Here is a 25144-nt window from a genome sequence, read left to right as displayed (position 1 = left end):
TGAAGCTGGAATCAGTTCTCTCATATAACAATAAAGAAGACATCAAGCAGGTTGTCAGTGGACACACCTCTCCTCCCACACAAAAGAAGGTCAAGTCACATAGACCCACTTATGTGTAGGTACTCACTAAGAGCCTACCAAAGGACCAGAGACCTCCCAAGCACAAACAGATCACACATACTGGAATACAATTGGACAGCACTTCACATAGCAACACAAATACAAGTGTCTCAGCAAATAAGCCCCTAAGGCAAAACCCCTCAAAATCTAATGTCCTGGTCATAGGCAATTCCATAGTGAGACACAGAGATATCCCCCTCACCAGGCTGGGCAATCATACACACAATCAGGTCACTCAACAAGAGACTGGGAAGACATGGTCGACAGACCACACTGATTTGCCAGAGATGGTCTTCACCTGTCTCCTTTAGGCTTTCAGATACTGACAAAAGATACTTGCCTCCCCATAGTGCCTTTTAGGCAACGTCAAAGCAAAAGAAAAATCCTGACTTAAAGAAAACCACTCGAGACAAACTCAATATTATGCTGTTTAATGCTGGACCCCTCAACAGAAAACTGCACTCCCTGGAGGCTCTCCTCACCTTGGAAGATGCTGACATCTGTTCAGTCACTGAGAATTGGGTCAGAACTGCAGACAGCACCCCTGGCCATACAAGGCTACAATGCATTCCACACCTTCAGATCCCAAAACGAGCATGAAAAAAACAAAGATGGCAGTGTATCCATCTGCATTAAATCCAAATACACCTCAAGATTGGTTAAACAGTATGACTCTCTAGAGCTACTCGAAGTACAATTAAATATAGGTAAAACACCCTACCACATCATCAGTAGCTACAGGTCCCCTATCATGAACTACGAGAAGCACACCAACTACCTGGACTTGCTAGAATCACTTCCATATATAGCCAAACAATTTGGTCATGGGAGATTTCAACTATCCTTCAATAGACTGGGCAACATATACAAGCAGAAATGCAATTATCCTGTGGTTCCTGGACTTTGTTAATTCAAATGCTCTGGAACAGCTAGTCTGCACCTCTAAAAAAGGCTTGAATGTTCTGGACCTGGTTCTCAACAACTGCACTGCCCCCTGTCTGCTGCCCTCCCTGGTGAGGTCAGACCATAAATCTGTCTTGTCTGAAGTAAATATCAGACTGGACACCCCCACTGGAGCAAACAACCTGAAAAATTTCTCCAAAGCAAACTTTAGCCTACTGAGCGAGGTTATAAAAAGTTTCAACCCTCCTGCTAACACAGGCAATAATGACTCCTACGTAGAAGAGTACCCAAATGCCCTGTATAGACATTTAAACAACTGTACAGAATAGACTGTACCTGTCAGGATAAAAAACATGTCCTCCTAAACAAACAGGCCACCCTGTTGGACCACAAGTATAAATAGGTTATATAACAAAAGGAAGAAACTGTAATCCAAGAACAAGTCAGAACTTTCTCACCAGAGGAAGAATACTATCCACATCTTGAACAAACAAATCAGATATCTTGCAAAGTCATCTAAAACCAATTACAAGGCTAAATTAGCATCTCTAGCTAAAGAGAATTATAAGGCTTTCTTTAGCTATATCTCAAACCATAAAGGAAATGTCTAGCTATTTGCTGAACTGACTGTGAATGGTACTACTCACACTGAACCTGAAGAAATTGTCAACCTGCTGGTGGTCAGATTTCCCACAAATTTCACCACCCCCATCCCCACCAGACACATCTGAAAGCATCCTTGTCACCAGTCCACTACTTAGCATCTCCAAAGAACAGGTCATATCTGCCCTCTCCAAGGCCAAAAACACAGCCATCATGGGACCAGATAACACCCCAGGCTGCCTACTAAATGATCTAAAACAAGACCTAGTGGAAACACTTGACACTCTATTAAACCATAGACTAAGCACTGGCTTTGTTCCAGTAGAGTGGAGAACAGCAACAGTAATTCCCTTACACAAAGGGGGTCCATCAACCAATCCTGGGAACTATAGACCCATAAGACTAACCAGCCTTATCTGCAAGGCAATGCAAAGAATCATCATGGACCTTATCAACAAGGACATAGGCAACCTCCAAACTCTTGACCAGACCCAGTTTGACTTTGCTAAGGGCAGGTCTTGTTTATTAAACCTGGTGGACTTCTTTGAGAATGTCACCAAAGACCTGCATGAGGGAAAAGCAGTACATACCACCTATCTTGACTTAGCGAAGGCCTTCAACACAATCCCCCACTCAGATATCATTGAGAAATTCTGCTAGATAGGGATTAACCCTTATATCACTAGATGAGTAGCAAACTGGATGACTGACAGAACACATACTGTCAAAGTCAGGGATTCCACCTCCACCAGTAGAGCAGTTACCAGTGGTGTACCACAGGGATCTGTGCTAGGCCCTCTACTATTTGGAATCTACTTGTTGGACATCCAGGTGAAAGTAGATGGCCTGTGTCTTACTAAGTTCGGAGATAACTGCAAACTAGATACAATAATTGAGTCCCCCAATGATGTTAACATATTACAAAGGGTCTAATGCAGACTAATAATTGGTGCCAGAGTCATGGTCTAAAGCTAAATGCAAAAAAGTACAGCATTATCCCCTTTGGCAAAAAAGTAGCCCCTGCAAATTGCATTATAGATAGCACCCCCTTAAGCTCAAATACAGTGGTCAAAGACTTGGGGAATATAGATTGACAGCAACTTAAACTTCGATCACCATGTCTCCACAGTGGTAAGGAAAGTCTTCTACATTGCACATCTCATAAATAAGGGCATTGCATCCAAGACTAAGGATGTTAAATCTCCTCTATACTTGATCCTCATCAGACCACTAATTGAGTACAATGTTCCCTTTTGCATGTACCTCACCAGGTACCTGCAACAACTAGAGAGGCGACAGAGGTTTCTAAGCAAGAAAATTGAAGGCCTGCAAAACATGACCTCCGTGGAAAGACTGAAGGCCCTGTCTCTGCACTCTGTATCCTATAGGCTGTTGAGAGGCAACCTATGTCTAACCTACAGAGTGATCTCTGACCCTACCCTAATTGAAATACTGCATGTCGCAAATCAAATGGGTCAAGAGTTACTCGTTCCAGGAATCTCCGCCTAGTCTGTGACATAAATAGAACATATTGGAGAGACAGATATGTCTTCCAGAGATTGCTGCTACTCTGTAATAAACTCCCACTTCATATGAATCAGAGCTCCTCATTAACCCTATTTAAATGCAACCTTGACAACTGGATGGGAGACCATAAATTCAAACCGGGGGTGGCACCTATGTCCCTCATGGACAAGGGCAGGTGGTGCTTATCACTGATTTGTTCTGCTAACTACAACCATCTAACCATGGTCAGCTAGGGAACAAGGGTATTAGATGGCTAAACTTGTTAAGGCACTAGGACTATTAGCCTTGTAACCTCCTATGAACCTATGAAATTCTTACTTTTATTCAGAATTCTCTTACATTTGTTGTAAAGCTTGATGACATTATAAGTCCACCATGGGGTTTATTTCTTGGGTTTACTCTGTGCTTGCTGCTACAGCATTCAGCTTCATATTTACATGCTGGTGTGGTATGGTGGTCTATATTTCTGCATATTCAACAAAGTTAAGTTGGTATGGTGGGGATTTGAAGCTTGCAAATGTATCACTTAGGAGTAGATAGGTTGTCTTGGAGAAACTTCCACAGGTACATTGGGTGAAAGGGATTTCTGGTGTCATTTTATTTTGAAGGAGATGGCTTTATGGACAGATTTAAAAAGTGACAAGAGGTACACAAGAAAAGACTCCTCCATATTAGTATAGACAATATAGAAGTCATTGCCCCTCCTTGTAGGTATTCTGATTAATTGTGCAGGACATTTGCATTAACAAAGTCCAAGAATATCTGTACTTGTGCAGTAGTGGTGGTGTTTGTTTCTCAGTCTATAGTTGAATAGTTTAGATCATTGAGGAAAATGTACTGGGTTTAATGATGAGTGATTCTTGTTCCTTTAGGGAGGTGTACTTTCTTGGATCATTCAAGAAGTTCAATACCTAGCTAATATATGGTGTGGGACATATCTGATGGTTATTTGGACATGAAGAAGCTCTAGTGCATCATGCTGCTTCACCAGCTTTGATGTGAGTCTCTCATGGATGAAGATTTAGGCACCTCTGCCTTTGCTCACCTCATGTCCAGTAGCTGGTCTAAACATGTGGAACACATTATATAACTGGATAGTCAGAGTTCTTTCCACAATTTTAAATTATGTCTCAGTCATTACACAGGCATCTCCATCCCCTAGGATGTAAAGGACTTGTAGGGAGTGGAATTCCTCATTTTGGTTCCTAGCCTTGAGCACTAACACATTCTTATTTTCCTTTGCTTGCTTTATTATGTTGGTACAAATGAACAATTCTCTGAGTCATGCAGCACCACAAATCAGGAAATGCTGGCCTTTCCATGAGGAGGATTAGCATGGTTAATTAGCATTATTCACTCTCCTAGATTAATGCATTATCAGGCAGCACTACCTGTGAGAAGATACTCCATTCTGAGTCCTCTTTTTGTATCTACTTATTTTAGGAATTAGTTTATTTGTATTTTTGTATTTGAAGTGTTTTAAAGTCTTTGTAGTTTTTATTGTGCAGTTGATGATGTTTTCTATGTTTAAATGCTTATTATGTTTACTTGATTAATAGAATAATTATCTAGTAGTAGTATAAAGGAATGGTTTCATTGGAGGTTGTTAAGTCTGAAGAAGCATCCGTGTTTGATGCAAAAGCGCTTACTTTTACTGAGTGTTTCTTATTATTTAATAAATTTTGAGTGACCGAGCCATGTTTGATACCTCATTGTTGTTGAATAGCTAAATAATCTGACAGCAACCAAACTAATTTATCAAGCTTGGTTGGAGAGTGAGAATGACCGCCACTGAGCCAAACCCTTTGATGTAATAGGCCTTGGCCACAAAAAGGTTGTTTTGCCCTGACTAGGTTATTCTGGAACAAGGCTGTGTTATTTCCATGGAACTGAGGTAAATTGCTATATGAGGAGTGGCTTGTCTTAGCCCAGCAACTAACTGCAGGATGAACATTACCACAGGATGAGCGTAAATGGTCAAATTTACATGAGGGCCCAAAACACTTTTCGCGAGATAGCAGCCTGCTTCAGCCCTTGTCCTCCTCCTGCCTCTCTCACCCCCCAATATCTGTTTCTGTTCTTCCATTAAGCTCCCTTTAGATTTACAGAATATATGGGTTATAGGTGTTATCAACTCCACGTAATACCTCCGTACCTGTAGATCTAACCCTCGAGCCCCACTTTCTCTACAGTCTTCCTTTCTTCCATATAGCCACTAGGTGGCAGCAAACATCAGAGCATAACATCACTCCAGATTTGATATCCCCATCTCTGCAGTTGAAACTTCTACCAGCAAACTTGTTTTCCACCTCCTTTTCAGCCTACTATATTTCCCACTATTTACCTGCTCTTTCACACATAGCAACACTGACATATAATAATAAGTTACTTACCCTGTGTCCCAGTGACCAATTGTTTTTCTAGTCTCTCATTTCTCTCTTGGTTGGTTCAACCCCGCTCCGTTCGCCCTGCGGGCTCACTCTGCTCCCCTACCCTACCCCCAATTCTCACCCACCCCCAGTACTCCTATACTTATATTTCACAAACCACACCCTCCCCACTATCCTACCTATCCCCTACTCCAACCAATCTAGACAACCTAGCCACACCCCTCCTCAATTACCTATCTCCTTATCCCAACTTTATCTAGCACCTGTACCCTAAGTACTTTTCCCTTCTCCTTTTTCTCTATCTAGACTCTACCCTGCATTCTTCTTCTAGTTTTCCATTATCCCTGCTTAACCTCTTTTACAATTGTACATGAACCCTTGTACTTGCACAGGTAATCCTTGCAATATGCCTACAACAAATAAAACCATCCAAACTAAGCTACTACTTGTAGCCATACTTACACCACTCCTCACTTCTGCCTATCTCCTCACCTCCTTTGCAAAGGTGAAAAACTTCCACTTCAACTACTCTCCAAAACAAACAGCTATTCATATTTCTACTCTTACACAATTTCAATCAAATACCACATCCACTCCCTGCTACCTACTATCCAAATACCATCGCCTCACACATATCAAATTCTATAACTCCAATGTAAGGAAACTAAAATACCTAACTAGCTACACTTATAACCCAGATTATAGAACAAAAGCTCCAACCCTTAATGATGGTGACATCCACCCCAACCCAGGCCCAACCAATGTTACCACACTAACATCTCACAGCAACACTCTCTCCACCCTATCTACCTTGACCAGTCTCTCCCACTCCCTAGTAATAGGACATCTTAATATCCACAGTATCAACAACAAAGTTGCCCATCTCCATGCCTTTCTTGACATTCATTCCTTCGATATCTTCTGTCTTACAGAAACTTGGTTAAAACCAAGCACTAAAGATACTGAAATAATTCCCTCAGGTTATAATATATTGAGACTTGACCAAACTAAACGTAAGGGTGGAGGAGTAGCCCTTCTGTTTAAAACTGGATTACAGATCTCCTCACTACCCTTTACCCCCCCCCAAGATAACAAAGCTGAAGTCCTTATTTCTAGACGTAAACTCAATACTAGCAAATCCCTAAACATCATCTGTATTTACCTACCTCCTGGTAATAATGATAGCACCATAGTAGAGGATATTCTTAGTTGGGTATCTACTAATTTCCCACAAGAAACAATCATACTAGGTGACTTCAATACTGATTGGAAGTGTGTCAGTACTGACAACCCTTCCTCACATATTAATCTTCATGGATTCAGTCAAACAATTACCACCACTACTAGGATTAACAAACCAAACAAAAAAGAGAGTATCTTAGATTGGATACTTATTAACAGACAACAACAAACTTATAAAGTATGAACTTTGCCTGATGATGTAAGTGATCATACTTTAACTTACATTATAAGACAAAAGAATGACATCCCCAACTTCCCCATGTACAGGATCTCACGGTCCAATAAACACTTTAACCCTGTATGTTTCCAAAATGAACTTAATGCCTGTGACTGGAACCCTCAAAAATCTCTCCCACTTGAAGAAGCTGTTAAATATTTCAACTCTAAATTCTTAACAATCCTGGACGTACATGCACCCAAACAGTCTATTAGAATGAAGTCCAAAATAGCCCCTGGCTGTCAAAACAGACTAGGCAAAAGATATTGCTGATGAACAAATCTTGGGCTAAATGGAGATTCTCCAGAACTACCCATGAGCAACAAACCTTTAGGCAGTTGCGAAATATCACAAAAAAAGCCATACTCTCTGACAAAAAGAACTACTATTGCAAACTACAGCAAACTCACCATAATAATCCACAAAGGTTTTGGTCAGGCATAGATAGACTCCTAAACCCTGGACACTCTAGCACACCATATCCACAAGGAGCTGATAAACTCCTCCCAGGATACTGCCAACACATTCAATTCCTTCTTTACAGACACCATACAGTCCCTAGCCCGTCAACTGTCCACAGACAACTCTAGTCTCGCTATCTCCTTACCTGATACTCTACCAACCTTCCAACTACAACCTATCCCTACTACTTGCATCCACAAAATCATCCAAAAGCTTAAGCCATGTACCCACTCTGCAGACCAGTTACCCTCAGAATACCTGCAAAAGGCTGCTAAATACATTGCCTACCCTATATCCATCCTTGTAAACAGAACCATAAATGAAGGAATCATCCCAGACATCTGGAAAATCTCCCACATAATCCCATTACATAAAGGTGGTAACTCCACTGATTATTGCAATTACCAGCCCATAGCTATCTTATCACCCCTAGCAAAGGTTATGGAAAAATGTATTCACCATCAACTAATAAAACATTTAACCAAACACAACATCTTAGCTAGCTGCCAACATGGCTTTAGACCTTTTCACAGTACCACCACAGCTCTCCTTTCATTCACAAACTCCGTTAACTGTAACCGTAATAACAACAGCCTCTCTTCAGCACTCTTCATTGACCTATTAAAAGCTTTTGACATGATCAACCACCCCCTACTCATAAAGACCCTAGAATCCCTCTCTCTAGACACCAAGGCGGTCCACTGTTTCAAGTTCTACCTTAACAATAGGCAACAAGCATTTATCTAGGAAAATAAGCTATTTTCCCACCTGCCCATCTCCCTTGTTGTCCCCCAGGATTCCATTCTAGGACCTCTTCTTTTCTCTTTGTTCATCAGTGACCTCCATGTAGCAATCCCTCAAGCCACCTGCATACAATATGCAGATGATTCTACAGTTATCTGTTCTGCCAACTCCACATCTGAGCTACATTCCCTAACCCAGAAAGTATTCACCACAGTAGAGACTTGGTTCTTGCAACACTGCCTCCTTTTGAATGCTAATAAGACCAAGCTCTTACTCTTTACACCTAGCAGTAAAACCTCCCCTATAAACTTCACAATTAAATCAAATAATGGTACCCTTATATCCCCAGACTCTACCACCAAACTGTTAGGTATCACAATTGACAATAACCTCACATTTGATAACCATAATTACAACACCATTAAAACAGTAAATAGAAAAATGGGCTCCTTATATAGAATAAAACCCTTCTTAACACCAACATCCAGAACTACAATTGCCACTCCCATTTAATCTCAACTCTCCTTTATGTTTCACCCATATATTCTAACCTGAAAAAAAGTAATCTTGTCAAACTAGCTAACTCCTATAATAATATAGCCAGATTTGCCACAGGGAATCCATTTAGAACTCACCATTGTCAGAACCTACAGCAACCAGACTGGCTAGAACTAATAAACATTTTGAGACTTTCCCAACTCACCATTGTTCATAAGATATTTTATCAACCAAATAACACACCTGTACTTTCCAGCCTTATCACCCCCTATAGGAATCTCATCTCCGTACGATCCTCTAACAAACTTCTTGCTAGCACAAGCAAGTCTAATAACTTGGCAGGGGACTCCTTGTTCTCCAATACTGCAGGAAAAAATTGGAACCTTCTGCCACCTGATCTAACTTTACAACCCTCCCTGCAGCTCTTTAAACAGAAGCTCAAGAAACATCTTAAAACTCATTGGTTATGTCCTTGTTGTAACCCTGACTAATCCTCTGCTTTCCCTACTGCCAACCATGTACTGCCTCCTCTTACCATCCAATACTATCTCTGGACTGCCTCCTCTTACCAACCATTACTACTTTACCCCCCTGGATACTAGTAAATATCTCAACTAAAATTAAATGACCTATGCTATGAATCTAATCCTTGGAATGTACTGTATATTCTACAGATATCATACTGTTCAGTGACTTATTCCTATCCTATATGCACATAGTACTTTAATGTATTTTTCCTCTCATTAATACTCATTTATTTTAACATCCTTTCTTTGTATAAATTGTACATGATATATTTAAGTGTTTAATCTCAGTGTTACCATTGAAGCTTTTCTTCCCAGGCCTCCACTGAAAATGGAAATATATCCAGCTGAACTAGCCCGGTTAACAAATATAAAATAAATAAATAAATTATTAAAACCCCAACTTAACAATAAAGCTTCATTCTCAGTGATATTAGGTTTATCCAGCATAACACTTAACCAAATGTCAGGATGCCTTTGTTCCCATCTGATACATTTGTCTGCAGATTTTAATTTCCTAAATCTCTGTTCATACAATGACCACGCTGTGCCCCTCTTTACAGGACAAGCCTCCTGAATAGCCAAAAAATATGCAACCAATTTTAGTGCATGACTGAGATCCTTTTTGAGTATAACCCACATAACTACCACAAAATATAATAACCATGTGCCCCAGTTCCTAGTCACTATCTTGGCTGAGGCTTTTTTCCCAGTGGTTGCTGGCACTGACATTAAGTCTTTTACCCAGGATTCTTCACATCAATTATACACCAAGTACCCTTGGTATTGACTAAATCAAATATGTCCATAGTCTCCTCTGTGATTTTTTCCCTTAATGTTTGTTGGGACATTTGCAGTAATGCGAAAACCCAGTGGTGTGGTGCCAGACAAGTTTATCAAGGCCATGGGGACAAAATGGTGAGACTGGGATGAGCCAAACTGGTCCCATTTGCTGGAATAGGAGGGTCAGCCTCAATATGTTGTGTTAATAAAGGAGGGGATGAGGCAGATGCAGGGGAACCCTTATTTGGTGCCTAGTAGATGATGGATGCATAATCCCAAAAATTCTCTCCAAAGATAAGTTAAATATTCTCCCACTACCCTCCTCAGGAAGGGAATTTATAAGCTCTTCAAGGTATTCATCTTCTGTTTGTCACCTATCCATTCTACCCAAATTTGATGCCCCCTTATGTCATTCCCTTCCATGTCCATCATGCCATCCACCATAGAAGTTGGAATCTTTTATTTAGCTTGGATGTCTTTATTAGCCCTTCTATTTGGCTTCATTGGGGGGGGGGTTGGACCCCCCTGCTGACTCCTGTTCTGTGACACTCAAGGTTTTTTTCCTGCTACCCATACCTTGATCCTGCATTTGGACTACCTCCAGAGCAGAAAAAAATCTGAGCTCCTGGGGCTCTCTGGTGCCACCTATCTTTGAGAATTTGCAGAGACAAAGGAACTATAAGTGAAATAAAAAGAGGTAGAACATGAATCATTAAAATCCTGCTCTACCTGATTTGTACCCCAACATCATTAGTGCCCGTGATTCCAAGGAAAAAAAAATATCCACTTCACTTTAATATTCACTAGTCAACCATTGTATTTAGGTTGGGCTAACACAGAATATATGACTAAAACTAATCTCTCTGTGTTATTATTGCTTTAAGTATATTTAATGTGTGCCCTTCTGGATTTAAAAGTCTACTGAAATTAAATGTTAGACTGTTGGATGAATAACCACCCTTGTCTATTTAAAGTCCTTTTCACATTTGTACTGATACAACTAAGTTTCTGTTGTATAAAAACTAAAAGTGGCATGTCGAGCTAGGATACAATGCTGACTTGTTGTTCTCCTAAGAATGCCTGTGCTGTACTAGATGAGATATGGTTTTGAAAGGGAATACTTTATGAATTTTTGTTTTGAAATGCATCTTCCTAATCAGAGCCTGGAAATGTATTCTAAGAGTACTTGAGTTTACACAGTCCCTATGATAGTACTAGGACTGAACTGTTATGTTTTCTCTTAGAAATAGTGCTTGAGAACCACATTTTTGTGTTTGGGGATGAATTTTTTCACAGAAACATGGAGTAGCTATGGGCACACCTTGTGCCAATAGCTATGCCAGTATGTTTCTAGCCCAATGGGAACATGTTTCTCTTTTCAAAATGGAAACATTCATTAACAACGTAGCCTTTTATCGACATTTTGTCGATGATGTCTTTCTCCTTTGGCGTGGCTCTCTTTGTGACCTTGAGCTCTTTTCTGAAGAGGTCAAAGGATTATGTGAGTGCTTAAAGTTTACCATGACCTCTTCATATGATAGGATTGAGTTTCTGGAATTATTTATTGAGAAACTCCCAGGTGCTATTATTAATACTGGAGTTTATCGCAAAACTTGTTTCAGGAATACTCTACTTAGTAGATCTAGTATGCACCCTAACTACGTGTTTCGTAATTTAATACGTGGTCAAGGTATTAGAGCTTTGAGACTTAATCCATCCATTGAGGGGTTTCAATCTGAAATCCAGCAGTTAGAACAAAGGTTGGTGTCTCAAGGTTATGGCTCAAAGTAAATCCTTGATATGTGGTCAGATTTAGAAGATCTTAGACAAGGGAAAGCAGCTCCATACTTTGGACCCAGAACCACTGAGTTGACATGTGCATCTAGTGTTGTCAACCCCTTTGATGTGGTTAAGCTTCCATTGTTTTTTACTAGAGATCAGAAAGCAGTTTGTGATATATTTCATCAACATTGGCCTATTTTGCAAGTGGACCAAGAATTAGGGAATATTGTTGGTCCTAACCCTACTTTTATTTTCAGAAATAGATTCAATATAAAAAGAATGTTATGTGGTAATCAGAAGTTGAACGATAGTACACTCAGCATAGATGTTACTCTACCTTGTGGGAAATGTAACTTTTGTACGTATATTAACACTTCTGAATCTTTTTTTCATCTTGACCTTAAAAAAGACTTTGTTTTCAAGGTGAATGCCAATTGTCAATCAACCAATGTGGTATATCTTGCCTGCTGCTCGGTATGTCAATCTTTCTACGTGGGGAAGACTAATCGTTCCCTACGTGAAAAAATGAGAGAACACATCTATAGCATTAGAAAGGGCATTGATTATAATGCCCTTTCGAAACATGTCAGTGAAAGAGGTGATTTACATCAGTTCACGTTTAGGGTGATTGATGTCATTCACCCTAGTATTAGGTTAGGTAATATACGTAATACTACAGAATTCAGGGAGAATAATTGGATAATTATCTTAAGAGCACATAAAGGTGCTGGGTTGAATGGGCGAGTGTCCATTAAGCCGTACTTAAACAAACGCAGACTGCCGAAGTAGTTTTGTTGTAGGACTGTAGTATTCTATTGATGTTTGTTTAATAGAAGCTTTTTTGGTTCCTTGCTTCTGTTCTGGTTGTATGTTTTTAAGAAGGATTTGATGCTTAATTGGTCAGGCTGTTTTATTGGATGTTTTGAATTTTTCAGTTTGTATATATTACACTTGCTATGCTGTTATTTTATAGGTCTGAAGAAGCATTTTTATGTGAAAGCGCTTACCTCTGTTATTAAACGTTTTTATAACTATTTCAGTCATTGCTGCTGTGTTCGCTCTGTCAGTCTTCGTGGATGTGCTTTATTCATTATTTTATTTCTGATCGAGCATTTATATTGTGGTTTGGCGTTTTTCTTGGTTTTTATTTTTATTTTATCTATGCCTGTTTCCACATTAACATGGCAGAAACTGTGAATGAGACCATTGAATTGGATTACAATCCGGCCAGTAGTGGCAGATTGTGCAATAAACTTTCGCAACGCTACTACAAATATCTTGAGAAGGATTGCAGTTTGCTTTTGATACAGAGACTAGTGGAGCTGCCAGTAATGATGACATCACTATGGCCCGAATACCTGAGGAGATAAAACAGCATTTGGAGACCGTTGAACATGATTTTTTGAAGCTTAAAAGGCTTCAATTACAGAGACAACATTTCGAATATTGTCTTGAGAAGGGAATCGTTCCTCGTGGTCTCCGTGTTCTAAATATGCCTACTCAGAGTGCTCATTTCCCTGAACTTCTGTCGAGATGGCAGCAGCTGAATTTAGAGGTAAGCGCTAAATACATGCGTTTGCTGAACGAATTTTTTACTCCTATAGAAGATAAACTGAGAAGCTATTTGGTCGCTAAACAGGAGTTGTTATTTAATAATTACTCCAATGACCTATTGAATCCCTTGACAGAAAGCGTGTTGGATGGTGTTGCTGTTTTTGAATGTAAACTCGTGCAACAGAAGCGGAGCAAGATTATAAGGGACTCTAATGATTTTAGACTTGGACAAGTGTTTGTTTGGTCACGGACTGAACAGAGTGTTTTGAATGCGAGTCACAAACCTATTGAGACTGTTAAGGGAACTGTTTCTGTTTTACCTTCTTGGAATGTGACTATTGAATCTACAATGTTAACTAATGGAACCAGGAATGGTTCCGTTTTAGTTTCTGATGATAGTATTATACCTATTAATGATGTTGATGCATCTAAAATTTGTGTTTCCTCTAATTGTGCTTCCTCTAATTTTGTTTCTACTGTTGTGGCATCTGCTGCTGTGAATGATGTAAATACCACACCTTTAGTTAGTAGACAACCTGTTGGTGTCTCTGAGACACCAAGACAACCTCTGTATACGAAGGTGTTAATCAATAATAATAAGAAGCTAAATTTGGATAGAGTGGTAAGGCAGAAAGACAAAGTTAATATTTTTAATCAGTCAGATAACTTACCTCGTGTTGAGGTTTCTCCAGGTGATCTCCCTTTTCTGTTGCCTGTTCGAGTCGAACAGTTTGGGAGATGGAGCAGGTCCATGAGTCGGGGCCGACAGAAGAGAAAATTCTCGGGAGAAACGTCGCAGAGTCAGTCTTTGAAGAAAATATGGGGGAAGGTACCCAATCTTTGATTATTAACATCTCCTCTCATTGTTTGAGTGATGATGAACATAATCTTTTATGTAAAGGTTTAACCTTTGTCCCCTCTGATAACAGTAAATTGACTGATACAGTGTTAGACCTCAAGGTCTTCTGTAGAAATGTAATGCTACATTATTATTATGGTAACATTTGTTCCACTGGACAAAGTGATGAAGTTGGGTTCCATGTCCCTGAATGTAGGCAACTAAGTTCTTTTATTCCATTGAACCATCCCCTTGTGGAGGCATGTTCTAAACTCACTGAAGATAGTATTTACAATTATTTCAATGAATACTCTGGTTCCTTCAGACCTGGCAAGAAATTCAATCTTAGTGTCGGTGAAAGACGGGCATTGAATTCCCTTAGAGCAAATGTAGATATTTGTATTAGACCTGCAGATAAGGGAGGTTCTATTTTTGTGATGGATGACCAACAGTATATTACCTTTATGACTGAAATGCTTAATGATAGTTCTTTTTATCATAAGGTAGATCTTATAGCTGTGCGTAAGATCATCCACATGGTCTAGAAGTCGATCATAGAGGTCTTTAATTTAGGTCTGATATCTGAGGATACATTTAAATTCTTTATGGTGTCTGATCCTTTGATACCTGTTATACAAGGGTTGCCCAAAGTCCACAAGAATTTGAGGAATCCACCGATGCGTCCAATTGTTTCTGGGGGTGGGTGGATAACTGAACCCCTATCAATTTTCATTGAGAAACATCTGAGACCAGTGATCACTATGAATAAGGTGGTCCTTCAAGATTCAAAACAGTTTCTCTTAGACTTATATGAATGTCTCAAGGGTAATGTGGATTTGGAGACTGTAATTTTTGTAACTTTGGGTATACAGTCTCTATTCACTATGATACCCAATGAATTGGGAGTGAGTTATATTCAAGAGTACTTGAGTTTACACAGTCCCTTTGATAGTACTAGGATTGAACTATTATGTTTTCTCTTAGAAATAGTGCTTGAGAACAACATTTTTGTGTTTGGGGATGAATTTTTTTCACAGAAACATGGAGTAGCTATGGGTACACCTTGTGCCAATAGCTACGCCAATATGTTTCTAGCCCAATGGGAACATGTTTCTCTTTTCAAAATGGAAACATTCATTAACAACGTAGCCTTTTATCGATGTTTTGTCGATGACGTCTTTCTCCTTTGGCATGGCTCTCTTTGTGACCTTGAGCTCTTTTCTGAAGAGGTCAATGGATTATGTGAGTGCTTAAAGTTTACCATGACCTCTTCATATGATAGGATTGAGTTTCTGGAATTATTTATTGAGAAACTCCCAGGTGCTATTATTAATACTGGAGTTTATCGCAAAACTTGTTTCAGGAATACTCTACTTAGTAAATCTGGTATGCACCCTAACTACGTGTTTCGTAATTTAATACGTGGTCAAGGTATTAGAGCTTCGAGACTTAATCCATCCGTTGAGGGGTTTCAATCTGAAATCCAGCAGTTAGAACAAAGGTTGGTGTCTCGAGGTTATGGCTCGAAGGAAATCCTTGATATGTGGTCAGATTTAGAAGATCTTAGACAAGGGAAAGCAGCTCCATACTTTGGACCCAGAACCTCTGAGTTGACATGTGCATCTAGTGTTGTCAACCCCTTTGATGTGGTTAAGCTTCCATTGTTTTTTACTAGAGATCAGAAAGCAGTTTGTGATATATTTCATCAACATTGGCCTATTTTGCAAGTGGACCAAGAATTAGGGAATATTGTTGGTCCTAACCCTACTTTTATTTTCAGAAATAGATTCAATATAAAAAAAATGTTATGTGGTAATCAGAAGTTGGACGATAGTACACTCAGCATAGGTGTTACTCTACCTTGTGGGAAATGTAACTTTTGTACGTATATTAACACTTCTGAATCTTTTTTTCATCCTGACCTTAAAAAAGACTTTGTTTTCAAGGTGAATGCCAATTGTCAATCAACCAATGTGGTATATCTTGCCTGCTGCTCGGTATGTCAATCTTTCTACGTGGGGAAGACTAATCGTTCCCTACATGAAAGAATGAGTGAACACATCTATAGCATTAGAAAGGGCATTGATTATAATGCCCTTTCGAAACATGTCAGTGAAAGAGGTGATTTACATCAGTTCACATTTAGGGTGATCAATGTCATTCACCCTAGTATTAGGTTAGGTAATATACGTAATACTACAGAATTCAGGGAGAATAATTGGATAACTATCTTAAGAGCACATAGAGGTGCTGGGTTGAATGAACGAGTGTCCATTAAGCCGTACTTAAACAAACGCAGACTGCCGAAGTAGTTTTGTTGTAGGACTGTAGTATTCTATTGATGTTTGTTTAATGGAAGCATTTTTGGTTCCTTGCTTCTGTTCTGGTTGTATGTTTTTAAGAAGGATTTGATGCTTAATTGGTCAGGCTGTTTTATTGGATGTTTTGAATTTTTCAGTTTGTATATATTACACTTGCTATGCTGTTATTTTATAGGTCTGAAGAAGCATTTTTATGTGAAAGTGCTTACCTCTGTTATTAAACATTTTTATAACTATTTCAGTCATTGCTGCTGTGTTCGCTCTGTCAGTCTTCGTGGATGTGCTGTATTCTAAAGTCAACAAATATGAATGGAAAGGAATCTTTGTTTTCTTGTCTCAAATTCATTTCAACTATTGTTGCATGCATCCAACGTCAAAACTTACAAACAAAACTGACTATAGACTGATGCAAAGTTTAATGCTATAGTAGAAAGGATTATAGTGAAATGGATAATGTCTTTAATAAAAGTGACAAGTTTAGTATCCTAGTGACTGGATTTGGTTTTGGTTGGCTGCAGTATACTTGTTTCAGATATATCTAGGGGAACATGAGATGATACAAAAATTACTGAAGCAAAGTGTTTGAGGAGTCCTTAGGAAGAATTGGAAAAGTTAATCAAGTAGAAAGAAAGGTAGCACATATTGTTCATTTCAGGCAAATGTAAAGTATTCCATTTCAACAAAATCAACAACTCTAATGTTAAGTACAAGCCAAGGGAGTAGGTCTGATGGCAATACGGCACAAAGAGGAATTAGTGTGGCTAATAACAGTTGGACCTCCAGAAGCAAACTGACAGGGTATTACCATTTATGGACAGAATGCTAGCATGTCCTTTGGGAGGATGGATAGACCCATGAAGCAAAAAGGTAATGCTGCAACTCTGTCTTGCTTTATTTAAGTCACACTTTTTGTACTGTGCTCATTTCTGAATATCATGCCAGGACAGCAACAGTAGTCTGCTTGAAAGAATCCAGACAGAAGACAGTAGAAATGTGCAAAGAATAAGAAAAAATATTACAGATGGCAGTGAGAAACTTGGTATCTTGACTCTGTATATCAGAAGAGACACTAGGATGCTGGAAGAAGCATACTTTGGATCCATAGTATCATAGGTTCATAGGTTGGTACTAGACTATTGGCCCTAGAGCCTATACAAGCCTAGTCATAACAATTCCCTGGCTATTTCTTCCCACAATATTTACTTCCCTGGACCCCTCTCTAGAAGGGCAACTGACATGATCCTTAGGGTGAATTTCCTATCTCCCATCCAGTCGTCAAGGTTCCTTTTGAAGAGGGCCAAAGAGGCACTCTGCTTGACATGTATGGGCAGTCTATTCCAGAGTCTGGGGAGTCTCTGGGTCAGGAATCTATCCCTCCAGCAAGTTTTATTCATTGTGATGACAAGGTTTAGATCCCTGGAGCGTGTGGCTCTGAGGGATTGGGATTTCTTTAAGTGTAGCATGTCCAACAGCTCTGGGTTTGACATGGCCTTGATTGTTAAGCAGAGATCGCCTCTGAGTAGACGATATGCGACAGAGTATAGCTGGAGTTTTTTTAGATGGTCAGCATAGGGCATCTGCTTTAGGCCTGTGATTCTTTTAGTGAAGTATTTCTGTGGCCTTTCCAGTTGTTGCAGATGTCTTGAGAGGTACATACCAAACAGGGCATTGTATTCTATAATGGGTCTAATGAAGGATGAGTACAGTGGGACAATGACCTCCTTTTTTCTGGAGGAAAAGCCCTTAGTGATGAGGTGTGCCACATAGAAGGATTTCCTGACTGTTGTGGCAATGTGGTTATCAAAGGTGAAACCACTGTCCACCTGTGTCCCTAAGTCTCTTATCACACTTTCGGTGCTTAGTGTACTGCCACCTATGTGGTAATTCATGGGTATATGTTTTTTTCCAAAAGAGGATAATTATACATTTTTTGGCATTGAGCTTGAGCCCATGGTTCTGGCACCAATCATCTGTTTCTGTAAGGCCCTTTTGTAGAATATCCACATCATCTGGGGATTCAATAATGGCTCCCAGTTTGCAGTCATCTGCGAACTTTGTTAGCCAGAGTCCCTTAGTGTTGGCCTGTACTTCAGAGAAGTAGATGCCAAACAAGAGTTGTCCCAGGACTGAACCCTGTGGTACTCCACTTACCACTTGTCTTGATCTGGATTTGCTGTCAGCTACTTTTACAGTGTGGGTTCTGTCAGTAAGCTAGTTGGCAACCCATCGAGTGATGTAGGGATTAATGCCCAGCTTAGTAAGTTTATCTATGATTCCAGAGTGGGGGATGCTGTCGAAGGCCTTGGCAAGGTCCCGATAAGCTGTGTGGACTGCCTTACCATCATCCACAGCTCTGGAGACTGATTCAAAAAAGTCAATCAGGTTCTGGAGACAAGATCTGCCCTTCACGAACCCAAACTGGGTGGGGTTCCAGTGTTTGAAGGTTGCCAATGTCTTTGTCTATAAGTTCCATGATAATACATTCCATGGCCTTGCAGATCAGGCTCGTCAGACTGATGGGGCGGTAGTTCCCAGGATCCAAGGTGGATCCCTCCTTGTGGAGTGGGATAACTGTAGCTGTGTGCCACTCAGTGGGCACGAAGCCTGATGTGAGGCTATGATTAAACATGACACTTAGGTGAGGTGCCAGTTCATTTTGTAGTTCATGTAGTAAACAGCCTGGGATATTGTCTGGTCCCATAGATGCTGTATTCTCAGCTTTGGAGAGTGCGGTTTTTACCTGTGTGGCCGTTATTACTGGAATTTTGCAATCGTTTAGTATTGAGATGGGCCCTTTAAGGGGTGAGAGGGCAGTGAAGTTGGCACTGAATCGATCTGCCAGGATATTGGCAATATCCTTGGGATCAGTATATTTAATGCCATTCTGTTATAGCTCAGAGCAGATCTGAGCATTGCCATTTAGGTTCTTAACATAGCTATAGAATGCCTTGTTGTCTTTGGAATCGTTGGCAGTTTTATTTTCGTGCCATCTTGCCATCTTGCCAGGCAGATGTGGCATGGTAATGTAGGACAGCAAGAGAAAAGGAGAGATTAGGGGTCAGAAGTATAAGATTGCAGGGGACATCTTCTCCCAGGATCCGTGAGACACTGTATCATTAAGATAATTTTACTCATGAGAAAGAGTGTATTGAAGAAGTCACCACAGAAGAATTCAAGAAGGAACAGAACACATAGAAATATTCTGAGTAGTTGAAAGGAATGGAGGGTCTGTTGAAACTTAACAGCACTTAAAGCCACACTTGCTAGGCTAACAGTCTGCTTATGAACTCAAGCAAATATAATATAATGAATTATTTTCTCATGTTTTCTCTGCTTTCTGTTGATATTTAAGTCAAAATCCATGGAAACTGAAAAAGAACTAGATAATCACTTTTCAGCTATACTTTTTGAATTGTTAATTTGAATAGGGAAATGTAACATATCCATACTATCTCACACCAGGATGTATCTGAATGGAGGACTTTCACAGCTTGTGTCCTGAAACATGAAGGGAGTGTAGGATAGACTCGACACAAAATGTTTCTTAAAGGTTTTGTAGTCTCCTGGCTCGTCCCTTTCCTAACTCCTCCTTCTGCTTATGATCTCATCTCAGAACATTCTCTCCCTGTATCATTTATTGACAGCCATTGCTGTGTTATTACTTCTTCAGACATATACTCTAATATTGTATCCACTGTAGTGCATTGCATGCTTATATCTCTTCTATAAAAAGTCACACGGAATTCCATCCCTGAATTCCAACATATTTACTAAATTAATAATTATCAGACAGAGGGAAGGGTAAAGTATCAACTGCTTCTTACAGATCTTCTTCATCTTCATATATCAAATTAGAATCTGGTAAGATGGAAAAAAATCCATTACAAACTATTTACAAGGAGTTAAAGGGGCTGTACGATTCCCATACACCAAGAAATAAAATTAAACTATTTTTTATCTATCTCTTACAACCGGAAATGTCAATGCATTGTTCAATGTTTGACAAAACCTAGGCAAAACATTTTGCATTTCTATTAAATGTTTTGAAAAAGTTTAAATGAGTATATGATCTTGTAGAGTTCTTCCATAGTTTTGTTAAAGAAAAAGACACCAAATGGGAATTAAATCACACTGTACACTCTGCCTGGAAACAGAAAGACAATTTCAGTATTTCTCTGAAATCGGAATGAGTGACATTGATATAGTTTATATTTTAACTCAACCTCTGAAAATACAAAAGACAACTCTATATTTGAAAAAAAAAATGAATACTGGACTGAAATTTATAACATTCCGTAGTATTTTTGAAAGTACGTTTGCTGAAGTTTTAATATAAAAACAGAACAGGATTGACTAGTTAAGAGACAAGTTACATGTGTTTATGTATATATTTGACTGTGTGTGTGTGTGTGTGTGTGTGTGTGTGTGTGTGTGTGTGTGTGTGTGTGTGTGTGTGTGTGTGTGTGTGTGTGTGGTGTGTCTATGCGTGTTTTTAGAGAAAACTAATTTTATTTGTCTTGTGTGGTAACTTAGTACACAGCAAGAAATACCACACAGAAGAATGGCCATTTATACCGCTTCGCCATAAAAGAAAAAAATTATACAATGACTGGCCAGTAATATTAAAAAATGAGCATGCTGATTGGTCAGCCCAATCAGCGTGCCCATTGTAAATCTGAGAATATACCAATGGTAAAAGGTCTGATCGCCCAGACTTTTTTCCATTAGTATATTTCATAAAATTTTTACCTTCCTTTATTTTTTTTTTAAATAAATTTGCAAAACCAATGACCTCAAATGAATGAGAGAGACGGCACATAGAAAAATAAGAGAATAATCAGGTACGTTCTACAAAGCCAAAGAAACGTACCTGATTATCCTTTTATTTTCTCTGTCCTGGCTCTCCCAAACATTGAAAGTCTCCCGGTTTCTTTTTTCTTTTAAACAAAACAAAACAAACAAAAAAAAAAACAACAAAAAAAGCAGTGGAGAAATGGAGACCTTCCTTTCTCCGTTGCTTCCTTTGTACATCACTGATGTACTGAGTACGGTCTTACAGCCTTACAGATGAAGCTGGTCAGGCATGTGGGTCTGTAATTCCCCAGGTCTGTTGCTAGTCCACCTTTGTGGAGAGGAATAACTGTAGCTGTTCTTCATTCTGCAGGAACAAAGCCTATGGTTAGGATATGATTGAAAAGGGTACCTAGTAGTCTTGCTAGTTTATGTTTAGCATGTTTAGAAGACAGCCTGGGATGTCATCTGGTCTCAGAGAGGCCATGTTCTTTGCCTTAGACAGGGCTTTGAGTACCTCCTCTTCAGATATGTAAGGTGAGAGGGTTGGGGAAGGGTTTGTTGTAAGTTAAGAGGGGATAACAGAGAGAACTTTTTGCCAAAACTATCCACCAGCAGGTTCACTATCTCTGTGGGGTCAGTGTGTGTGATATCATTGACCACCAGTTCTACACATGCTTGGGTCCTACCCTTTAGGTTACATACTTAGCTGTAAAAGGCCTTATGGTTATCATTGGGAGTACTTGCTAGGTTTCTCTCAAAGGAGCTCTTGTTTTTCTTATTGATCAGAAAAAGCATGTCGATGCAAAATATCTTGTTCTACTAACTCATTAAGTGAATTTGAGTAATACTTTAAAAAAGGTCTCTGATTTGGGACCTTTGTCCCTCATTACATTTTGGGTTTGTCCCTGATTCTTGAACAAGGTAGTCAGGAGTTATGAAGAGAAGTGATTATGGGACATAACATGATAGATAAGCAACAGATGATTGGATCAGAAGATGGTAACTAGAAGCATTTCTTAGACTAATGGTAACTAACTGTGACTGCACTAAAATGTCATGGCTGCAATGAAGAAATAGATCGTTGCTGATCTGTGAGTGAAACAGAGAAGAGCTATGTACTCATACTGGTTTTCTTCATAGGTAAATGGACTATGGAATGAGATGTAAAAATTATGGGGCAAAATATACTTTAACTGGTTCCAGGGGATCTTTTTTTCATTTTGTGAGTGGGGAAAAAGAAGGCAGTTGGAGAATTACTTTATGCACATTAGTGTTGCTGATGTAATAGTGGATAAAATGGTTTAACCTAAGTCATGGGAGGTTAGAAATCATGGTGAATGGTATGAGAGTACTTCAGGATATGAGTAAAGACTCAATGCATTATTACTGAACATTATGTAGAAATGGGTGACATAGAGTTTGACAGATGGAGAGGACAGTTATGAAGTCTGGGCTAAAAGGTTGAGCAAGCTGATACTGATGTTCAGGGAAAGTGATATAGTACAGATTAGGATGAGGGGAGAGAGAGAGAGAGAGAGGTATGATAAGCAGTAGGTGGTACTTGCAAGCTGAATTGTGCCTGGGACTATAGATAGACATCACTCCAATCACCTATCTGGGATGGATTTACATGGGGTGTGAGAGAGGATAGGAGCTATTCGTGAGGGGACTGGCTAAGAGAGGGAGCAATGGTAGAAGTGATATGAGTCTGGATGCTTGGATGTTTGATAAATCATTTCAGGAAAAAGCCAGGAATGAATAAAGGAAGGAAGGATGGGGCAAGGTAACACTTGTGCATATTCCACTAAAGCTACGTCTTCAGCTATGGATATGGTGTGTGAGGGTTTTACCCCACAGTAATCAAAGGTTCGGGGATGACTGTGCAGATTGCTGTAGTTAATCAGTCAATGGAGCTTTGTTTCATCTTACTGCATGTGCTTTGCTTGCAAGAAGATGTTTGAAATGGCTGTTAAAAGGGTGTTGATGAATAATCAAGGTTCAATAGATGTTCAATGAGTTACTGGTTTGAAGAAAATAAGTAAGTAAAGTAATTACAACTCATTATGTAACAGTTTGAAATAGTAGAGGACATATCTCTAATATGAAGGACTTTTGTAGTCTCACCAATTGATTATAAAATCTTGACAAAGGTAATTAAAGATTCAGGATAAAACACCAGTGGAAGGATTGACTAGTGTCAGAACTTTTCCTTATAAAGAAGTCAGTTATCTTGATCAGCATAGGGTTTATTTTGAAATGTGACCTGCATTTTGAGAGATTCTGAGACTATTACTTCAAAACTAAAAACTAGAATGCTGCAAACATTTAGACAAATGAAGAACACAATGATTCATCCATGACAAGAATATGCAAAAGATACAGCACATGTACCAAACTTTCACTTGCCAGTTTGATAACAATGAAAGAAGAATGGGTCACTGAGCACAGTGTGAAAACTTAAAGATTTCTTACCAAAAATGTTCTCATTCCACTAACTGCTCCCCTTACTGCAGCCTCTGAAATAGACATACATTCACACAACCAGCTCTACACACGCACAGACATGCAGACACACCCAAAGTCCTCCTGTCTGCTAAACTTTCTGGATTTCACTATTATAGATGAACATCAGCTTTTGGTAGTTTTCATTAATGAAGACATACCTAGTAACGGCTCACTGTCCACGAGTCCATGAGTCATCATCTGTGGACATAAGCAGGCTCACTCCCTATTTAACAGAGTGTTTCATCTTCTGCTTGACAGATCTGTCAGCAGGCACACCGAAGTAACAAGATGAAGGCCACTAGCAGCTACCATTCAAGTAAGGGGTCAAGGGCCATGCAGAGGGCTTACCGGCTGTCCAGCAACTGTTTAGTCACTTCTACAGTGCCAGATTACAAATACTTAGCTACCATTTTTCTTTAGAGTTTTTAATGTTAAAATAAAATGAAGGAATTTAGTTTCTCTTGAGTGATGCCTCACCTGCCGTACAAAGGCGGTGCAGTTAAAATATTTTGTTATTGTGTTCTTGATGATTTTTGAAATTCTTATGATTTTGCCCCATGTGGTCTGATTCTTTATTTCAGTGGGAATTATTAGTGCAGTGCCTTATGCAGTTTTAAATATGGTTTCATTAATTAGGATCACGTTGGGTGTGGGTGCCTGAGTAGTGTGGGGCATAGATCCTTTCATATTTGCTTTAACATTTTGGATTTAAGTGCCAGTTGCATGTGGGTGTTTATTCAGATCAGTTACTGCATCTCCTTTGTGTGAAAATGTTGAGTTATTATGGAGTAAAGTTAGGAGCCTGACTACAGGGAATGCAGTCAAAGTTTTGGCATTATGTTCTAGATGGAGTTGTATGTAGGTCAAATAGTGTTCATAGGTAGGTACTAAGCTATCAGCCCAAGGGCCTATGTAAGCCTAGCCAACAAGGTTCCCTGGCTTACGCCACCCAAGAAAGTTATTTTCCTGTGCTACTGTTGAGCAGAGACACAGAAGTGATCCCCGGGGTGTATTTCCTATTTTCCATCCACTCATCAAGATTTTTCTTGAATAGTGCTAATGAAGAACTTTGCTTGACATAGATGGGTAGCCTGTTCCAGAGTATGGGAAGTCTCTGGGACAGGAATCATTCCCTCCAGCATGTCCTGTTTATTGTGGTGACAAGTTTTAGGTCCCTAGAGTGTGTAGCTCAGTGGGATTGAGATTTCATTAGGTGTAGCATGTCCAACAACTCTGGGTTTGACATAGCTTTATATGTTAGGCAGAGATCACCTCTGAGTAGGCGATATGCTGCAGCGTAAAGCTGGATATTTTTGAGATGGTCAGTGGAGGGCATT

Source organism: Protopterus annectens, chromosome 9.part0 (genome assembly GCF_019279795.1).
Source record: "Protopterus annectens isolate FY-2018-M chromosome 9.part0, PAN1.0, whole genome shotgun sequence".
NCBI classification, from domain to species: domain Eukaryota; kingdom Metazoa; phylum Chordata; order Ceratodontiformes; family Protopteridae; genus Protopterus; species Protopterus annectens.
Note: the sequence above shows the minus strand (reverse complement) of the source record.